This window comes from Manis javanica, chromosome 9 (genome assembly GCF_040802235.1).
Source record: "Manis javanica isolate MJ-LG chromosome 9, MJ_LKY, whole genome shotgun sequence".
NCBI lineage: Eukaryota > Metazoa > Chordata > Mammalia > Pholidota > Manidae > Manis > Manis javanica.
Window position 1 is genome coordinate 19,066,517 of NC_133164.1, and position 9,279 is coordinate 19,075,795.

At 38.7% G+C, this 9,279-nt stretch overlaps 1 pseudogene; it reads right to left on the minus strand.

Moving 5' to 3' along the window:
- Positions 1-815: 815 nt before the first annotated feature.
- LOC108392146 (inhibitor of growth protein 3 pseudogene) lies at positions 816-2,031 on the minus strand (annotated as a pseudogene).
- Between the last annotated feature and the right edge of the window lie 7,248 nt (positions 2,032-9,279).

Consider the following 9,279-nt stretch of genomic DNA (forward strand, 5'->3'; position numbering starts at 1 on the left):
GTTCTTTTTTTAGTTTTTTAAAAAGTTTATTTTAACACCCAATACAGTTCCAATTTTAAGGATTACTTGCACAAAAAAATGAACACATTTGGTATGAAAATGTATCACTTTAACACCCTTTCCCCTTCAGACCCTCCCCTGCCCCCCTTATGAGCTGCACTCTATCTGGATGCAGAAACATATAAAGACTCGTGGCACAGATTCGTTTTTACCAACAGGAGTTTCTGTTTACGCACCTGGGTACTCTAGAATTGTGAGCACTTTTTCGCATGCACTGTTTCCTTCAGCCTGCTGAATTTCGTTTCTCAAAGAAACAAAGCTTGTTAGAAAGGCCTTTAAAAAACCATTACCTTAAATTCTTTTTAGAAGCACTGACTTTTTTTTTTGCAACCATTTATATACAGTGTGACGTTAACAGCTCTGGAGTACAGCGCATGCAGCAGAACATGCCTGTGGAGCATAAAATACTTCTCCTAAAATCTGCATCCTTGGAAGTCTCTGAAGTCTAAGTTCCACAATGCCCATTACTTGAGAAAAAGGTTGAGAAGCACAAACGTCTGCATCTGTTGGCCACTGAAGTGATCCAAGGCTAACTGTAATAATATTCATAGCACACCAGGAGTGCATAAATAATTTACTTACATTATTAAAATACAACCCATAAAGTTCAAGTTACAAGATCTTATTGGATCGTCTATGTAACTCCTTTAAGTGGTTGCCTGGAAATGCAGTGTTTTTCTTTTTCTTCTTTTTGAAGGTCCTATGTAAAATGCTTAGGTTGAAGTTTTCTCTTTCTCAGATGAAACGACCGCCCTTTATTCGTGCCGCCCACCTTTACTCTTCCTTGCAGCGGTGCACAGTGGACGGTACCATTTCCCCTTTGGCGCCTCTGTCCACCCCGCACAGCCGTAATGGAACCACTGCATCGGGCAGTCGTGGTTATCACAGCCTCCCATCTCACCAGAGGAGACCTGATTACAAACGCAGTATGGTGGCTCATTGGGGTCACAAGTCCCATCAACCTGACTGCTTGAATCAGATTCTGGCACTACTGTTGTTTGTTGACATTTCTTGTACAACAGTTGATGATGAGAACACGGTGATAATGAAGAGGACGAGGAGGAAGACGGTGATTGCTGGCTTGAAGACTTGTTTTTGCTCTTCCTCCCATTCGGTGAGTCGACTGCTGAGGAACTGGCATTCTGTGTCAAGGTAGTCATGAGTGCTGAAGACAATGAATAGCCCGTTGTTTCTGTGGGCATTGAAAATTCATTTCCCAGCTGAAAGTCATTATTCTTAAATGCTTCTAAACTGTCTTTAAAGTGTGGTGTTCTCCGTCCCTCTTTCATCTGAGCTGTAGCTTGAACGGCTTGAGCAGCAACAGTGGTAATTGCCTCTGAACCAGGTCCTGAAGACAAAGAGCCACTATTACAAGATGCCAGACGTTGGGGGAAATTCACATTTTAAGCATTATTGCGACACTCTAGCGTTTTTTCTTTAGAGGCGTCAGATGCAAGGGTAAACAGAAGAGCTTCAGATTTAAACTTCTTTTCAAGAATATGATCTGTTGTATGGTGAGAGGTCGGATTATATTTCCTTTTTTCCACTGGCACATGTGAATGAGCCTGGTGATTGTTTACAGGCTGTGAAGGAGTATCCAATTCTAAAGATTGCCTCTCTAATATTTCTGTAATTCCAGCATTATAAGCTTCCAGCTCCATTTTAAACTTAGCTAGTTCCTGATCCAGCTTTCTCAAGTGTCGATCTACCAAGTCATGTATCTGGTTTGCCAGCTGTACCTTCTCATCTGCATCTTTCAAAGCTCTATAATAATCTTTTTTGATGGATGCCATTTTGCTCTTCTCTCCACTCTGGTTTACTTTTCTTTGCATTCATAAAGAATTCACTGACTCTTTGCTCTGGTTCATCCATTACATTCTGCACCTGCAGGTCCATCTCACACATCTTGGTGAAGCGGTCCCGCAGGTCCATTGGAAGCTGCTCAGTCATTTCCAGATAGTCCTCTAGGTACAACACCATGGCCCTTAGAGCTGGGGGAATGAAGGGGTCCAGGGGTTTACTAGTGTCACTCACTGTCGCTGGAGTGTTGTCCCTTCCAATATGTTGCCTCCACCAACAGCACCAGCTAGGCTTCAGTGGACAAAAAAAACAAAACAAAACACTTTGGCACCTGATGGTACTTGCTTCACACAACAAATGATTTTTTAAAAAGTGTCTTTAAGAAAAAGATGAAACTTAGATTGCAGAAGAAAAAAAACGTCTCTGTTTCAAGATGTCATATGACTTTTTTTAATACCTCACAAAAATTGAAGGTGTTACTTCATAGACCATTTCAGTGGGGGAAAAAAAATCACTTAGGACCTAACTCTTCCACTTTGTTTGACACAAAGTTTTCCAGGAATCCTGAGAGGTTTTCCTACATAAACCTGACTTTCAGCTTTAAGTATAGAGAGGCCAGTACTGAAGTTATGTGGATACAGCTTTTGTTCAACCGAGTAGATAAATTTTATGTACACAAAACTCATACAGTTTTCAAACAAATTATGCCTGACATAAAACAGAAGCAATTACGTTGTAGACATCTACTATGCATTGTCTCACAGTTGGCAATACTGCATTATACTTCCAAATTTGTTAAGAGGATAGATCTCATGCTCTTAACATAATGTAAAAAATTAATTTAAATTTTAAAACAATAAGATGAAATGAGGGCCCTTCAGTTCTCATCTTAGCACAGGCATTGCACAGGCTGAGAAAGCTACTTAAATGTCAGTATTTTCAAGGAAAAGGAAGAATGACTTGAAGGGCAGAGCCAAGAGCCGAAGAAAGCCGATTCTAGGAAGCACCAGTATTGTGGAATATGTTTGGCTGGATATTTGAATTGCTATGAAACAGTGTGTTCCCCACCCACAACCCTTTAAAGCAGGTACTCATTGCAGTTATTCTGTTCTTTTCTCCACACTATATGTTGGACACTTTTGAGTTCACGAGTCTTTGAGCCCAAACAATGGCACCTGAGATGCTAACCCCAATGAGCCCCTTTGAACTAATTTAGATGACAAAATATTGACCCTTTAAGTAATGGCATAATTAGAAAAGATGGGAGGAGGAAATGCATTTTTATCTGGAAATTAGTTATTGTGACAAAAGGGTGAACAATGGCATCTAGTTTTGTTAAATAATATCCCCCCAATTCCTTCTTTCCCTGTACAAGCCCCCAGGATCCAAGCTTGTCCTATAATAATTTGATGAAGTGATTGTGGCAGAAATGATATTCAGAGACTTCTGATCCCAGGCCTTAAAATGCTAGGAAGCACTTGCTTACTTGATCTGGAAAACTTAATCTTGGGCTGCTTCTGTTGGAACTACACCATGTGGAGAAGGAACATAGTGGGAAACAGAGGTCCTCGAGTCAACAGTGCCAGCGGGCCTCCCAAGGGAACACCAGTCCCAACCTCGAGGACTGTGAGTTATACTTTGCATATATTGGCTCAAAAATGTCTGCACATGGCTGCAGCGCCAACCATCATTCAATGAGGAAGAAGACGAGGTGAGCTGAGACTCTGCAGACTGTAAGGCATAATGAAACGGTTGTTCTAAGGCACCAAAATTTTAGGGCCTTATGCAGCAGTAAATCTGCCAAACTGTTTTATAGTCATTCAATAAAATATGAGGATGCATAAATGTAACAATATGGCAGAGACTCACAACCATGATGTTGAATAAAAGGAACCACACACAAAACAGTGCATACTGCTTGAGTCCAATGAGGTTTTATTCCAAACCATCTAAAACTAATCTAGGATGTTAGAACACCATCAATTAATCTTGGGAAGAGACAGTAACAGAGAGTGAACATGGGGGTTTCTGGGCAATGCAGCCCAGATCTATTTTTTTATCTGGATGTTGGTTACAAGCATGTTTTGAATAATGAATATTCATCTGGCTCTGCACTATGCTCTGTACACTTTCCTGTGCAATTGGTGCAATTTAAGAAAATTTGTATTTGATTACAAAACTCGTAAAGACACAATTTCATTCCTATCTGCTTAGCAAAATTTTAAAAGATTGCAAGTGCAAAATTATAGCAAGTATTGACAAAAATAGTAATATTCTTGTACTGCTGGAACATGTACAGATCATTATAACAGCTTTAGAAAGATGTCTGGCAGTACACGACATTGTTTATTTTTAATGGACAATGCCCAGAACCCAGCAATTCTACTTCCATCTATACTCCTTAGTGAAATCTTTGAATGCCTGCATCAAGAAATATGCACAGGAATACTCATTGAAGCAGTTTGTAATACAAGATTTTCAAAAAAAAGGAAATAAATAACTACCCATCCATAAATAAAAGAATGGTAAAATAAATCAGAACCCAACTGTAAAGTTGAATGCCATATAACTGTTAAAATGAATAATTAGAACTAAATGTATCTGTATGAACATATCACAAAAGCATAAAGTTAAAAAAAAGTAAAATGTAGACATATCGTTTTTAAAATGTTCAAACCAAATATATACCTTTTTATAACTTTTTTTTATTTCTTTGACTTATCTTCTTGTATAGTAACTTTAGCATGTATAGGTTTTAAACTACTAATTAAATTGCACACACACATTAACATAATAGGAATACAGTTACATAACCAAAGCATACCTATAATTACCAGCCATCTCCAGTGAAACCAAGAAAACCAGTAAGGCACCTTAGGCATTTGTGAAAAATTATCTATGATATGGTGGATATTGTCCAACTGAACTTGAACAGCCGGAGAAATCAGACAAATTAAAACAACCCATTACTGTGGACTGTTCACATCCTACATGTTCTTTTAACAGTAAATAGTCCGTAGTTGTAAGATTTTGGAGCGCTACAATTTGCACTTCTCCTAATTCTTGGTTGAGTTCCAACAGTGTAGATCCAGTCAAATTTGTTGTTTTACTGTATGCAAGGCCAGCTTAGATATCTCCTTCTTCATTCCCATGGCAAGTCCAGGAACCGTTGGGATGAGTGCATCTACACCTGTAGCAGTGCGTGGATCTTTGTTGGAGTTTTTTGATGATCATCTTCTGGCATGAGTTTTTCAGAGAGTGCTGATGTTGGAAGTTCTTTTTCATATCATATCTTAGTTCATTTTCGGGGTAGCCAAATTAGGCTTTGATCCTCTGTATAAGCACAAACAAACCCTTTGCCTACACTTTTATATGCCCTTTATACCATTGTGTAGATCTCATTGGAGGTCACCACACAGGAACTGCCTTTTTTTTATTTTTATTCTTTTTTGTTATCATTAATCTACACTTACATGATGAATATTATGCTAAATAGGCTCTCCCCTATACCAGGTCCCCCCTATAAACCCCTTTACAGTCACTGTCCATCAGCATAGCAAAGTGTTGTAGAGTCACTACTTGTCTTCTCTGTGTTGTACAGCACTCCCCTTTCTCCCAACCCCCATGCATGCTAATCTTAATACCGCCCTCTTTCTTCCCCCCACCCTTATCCCTCCCTACCCACCCATCCTCCACAGTCCCTTCCCCTTTGGTACCTGTTAGTCCATTCTTGGGTTCTGTGATTCTGCTGCTGTTTTGTTCCTTCAGTTTTTCCTTTGTTCTTATACTCTACAGATGAGTGAAATAATTTGGTATTTCTCTTTCTCTGCTTGGCTTATTTCGCTGAGCATAATATCCTCCAGCTCCATCCATGTTGCTGAAAATGGTAGGATTTGCCCTTTTCTTATGGCTGAGTAGTATTCCATAGTGTATATGTACCACATCTTCTTTATCTATTCATCTATCGATGGACATTTAGGTTGCTTCCAATTCTTGGCTACTGTAAATAGTGCAGCGATAAACATAGGGGTGCATCTGTCTTTCTCAAACTTGATTGCTGCATTCTTAGGGTAAATTCCTAGGAGTGGAATTCCTGGGTCAAATGGTAAGTCTGTTTTGACCATTTTGATGTACCTCCATACTGCTTTCCACAATGGTTGAACTAATTTACATTCCCACCAGCAGTGTAGTAGGGTTCTCCTTTCTCCACAGCCTCTCCAACATTTGTTGTTGTTTGTCTTTTGGATGGCAGCCATCCTTACTTGTGTGAGATGATACCTCATTGTAGTTTTAATTTGCATTTCTCTGATAATTAGCGATGTGAAGCATCTTTTCATGTATCTGTTGGCCATCTGTATTTCTTTTTTAGAGAACTGTCTGTTCAGTTCCTCTGCCCTTTTTTAATTGGGTTATTTGTTTTTTGTTTGTTGAGGCGTGTGAGCTCCTTATATATTCTGGACATCAAGCCTATAGGGGATCTGTCATTTTCAAATATATTCTCCCATACTGTAGGGTTCCTTTTTGTTCTATTGATGGTGTCTTCCGCTGTACAGAAGCTTTTCAGCTTAATATAGTCCCACTTGTTCATTTTTGCTGTTGTTTTCCTTGCCCAGGGACATATGTTCAAGAAGAGGTCACTTATGTTTATGTCTAAGAGGTTTTTGCCTATGTTTTTTTCCAAGAGTTTAATGGTTTCATGACTTACATTCAGGTCTTTGATCCATTTCAGTTTACCTTTGTATATGGGGTTAGACAATGGTCCAGTTTCATTCTCCTACATGTAGCTGTCCAGTTTTGCCAGCACCATCTATTGAAGAGACTGTCATTTTGCCATTGTATGTCCATGGCTCCTTTATCAATTATTAATTGACCATATATGTTTGGGTTAATTTCTGGAGTCTCTAATCTGTTCCACTGGTCTGTGGCTCTGTTCTTGTGCCAGTACCAAATTGTCTTGATTACTATGGCTTTTTAGTAGAGCTTGAAGTTGGGGAGTGAGATCCCCCGTACTTTATTCTTCTTTCACAGGATTGCTTTGGCTCTTCGGGGTCTTTGGTGTTTCCATATGAATTTTTGAATTATTTGTTCCAGTTCATTGAAGAATGTTGCTGGTAGTTTGATAGGGATTGCATCAAATCTGTATATTGCTTTGGGCAGGATGGCCATTTTGATGATATCAATTCTTCCTAGCCACGAGCATGGGAAGAGTTTCCATCTGTCAGTGTCCCCTTTAATTTCTCTTAAGAGTGACTTGTAGTATTCAGAGTATAAGTCTTTCACTTCTTTGGTTAGGTTTATTCCTAGGTATATTATTTTTCTTGATGCAATTGTGAATGGATTTGTTTTCCTGATTTCTCTTTCTGTTGGTTCATTGTTAGTGTATAGGAAAGCCACAGATTTCTGTGTGTTGATTTTGTATCCTGCAACTTTGCTGTATTCCGATATCAGTTCTAGTAGTTTTGGGGTGGAGTCTTAGGGATTTTTATGTATAGTATCATGTCATCTGCAAATAGTGACAGTTTAACTTCTTCTTTACCAATCTGTATTCCTTGTATTTCTTTGTTTTGTCTAATTGCCGTGGCCAGGACCTCCAGTACTATGTTAAATAACAGTGGGGAGAGTGGGCATCCATGTCATGTTCCCGATCTCAGAGGAAAAGCTTTCAGCTTCTCGCTGTTCAGTATAATGTTGGCTGTGGGTTTATCATAGATGGCCTTTATTATGTGGAGGTACTTGCCCTCTGTTCCCATTTTGCTGAGAGTTTTTATCATGAATGGATGTTGAACTTTGTCAAATGCATTTTCAACATCTATGGAGATGATCATGTGATTTTTGTCTTTCTTTTTGTTGATGTGGTGGATGATGTTGATGGACCTTCGAATGTTGTACCATCCTTGCATCCCTGGGATGAATCCCACTTGGTCATGGTGTATGATCCTTTTGATGTATTTTTGAATTCTGTTTGCTAATATTTTGTTGATTATTTTTGCATCTATGTTCATCACAGATATTGGTCTGTAGTTTTCTTTTTTGGTGGGGTCTTTGCCTGGTTTTGGTATTAGGGTGATGTTAGCTTCATAGAATGAGTTTGGGAGTATCCCCTCCTCTTCTATTTTTTGGAAAACTTTAAGGATAATGGGTATTATGTCTTCCCTGTACGTCTGATAAAATTCTGAGGTGAATCCATCTGACCCGGGGGTTTTGTTCTTTGGTAGTTTTTTTATTACCGCTTCAATTTCGTTGCTGGTAATTGGTCTGCTTAGATTTTCTGTTTCGTTCTGGGTCAGTCTTGGAAGGTTGTATTTTTCTAGGAAGTTATCCATTTCTCCTAGGTTTCCCTGCTTGTTAGCATATAGGTTTTCATAGTACTCACTAATAATTCTTTGTATTTCTGTGGTGTCCATCGTGATTTTTCCATTCTCGTTTCTGATACTGTTGATTTGTGTTGACTCTCTTTTCCTCTTAAAAAGTCTGGCTAGAGGCTTATCTATTTTGTTTATTTTCTCAATGAACCAGCTCTTGGTTTCATTGATTTTTGCTATTGTTTTATTCTTCTCAATTTTGTTTATTTCTTCTCTGATCTTTATTATGTCCCTCCTTCTGCTGACCTTAGGCCTCATTTGTTCTTCTTTTTCCAATTTCGATAATTGTGACGTTAGACCATTTATGTGGGATTGTTCTTCCTTTTTTAAATATGCCTGGATTGCTATATACTTTCCTCTTAAGACTACTTTTGCTGTGTCCCACAGTAGTTGGGGCTTAGTGTTGTTGTTGTCATTTGTTTCCATATATTGCTGGATCTCCGTTTTGATTTGGTCATTGATCCATTGATTATTTAGGAGCGTGTTCTTAAGCCTCCATATGTTTGTGAGCCTTTTTGCTTTCTTTGTACAATTTATTTCTAGTTTTATACCTTTGTGGTCTGAAAAGTTGGTTTGTAGGATTTCAATCTTTTGGTATTTACTGAGGCTCTTTTTGTGGCCTAGTATGTGGTCTATTCTGGAGAATGTTCCATGTGCACTAGAGAAGAATGTGTATCCTGTTGCTTTTGGATGTAGAGTTCTGTAGATGTCTGTTAGGTCCATCTGTTCTAGTGTGTTGTTCAGTGCCTCTGTGTCCTTACTTATTTTCTGTCTGGTGGATCTATCCTTTGGGGTGAGTGGTGTGTTGAAGTCTCCTAAAATGAATGCATTGCAGTCTATTTCCCCCTTTAGTTCTCTTAGTATTTGTTTTACATATGCTGGTGCTCCTGTGTTGGGTGCATATATATTTACAATGGTTATATCCTCTTGTTGGACTGAGCCCTTTATCATTATGTAGTGTCCTTCTTTATCTCTTGTTACTTTCTTTGTTTTGAAGTCTATCTTGTCTGATATTAGTACTGCAACCCCTGCTTTCTTCTCACTGTTGTTTGCCTGA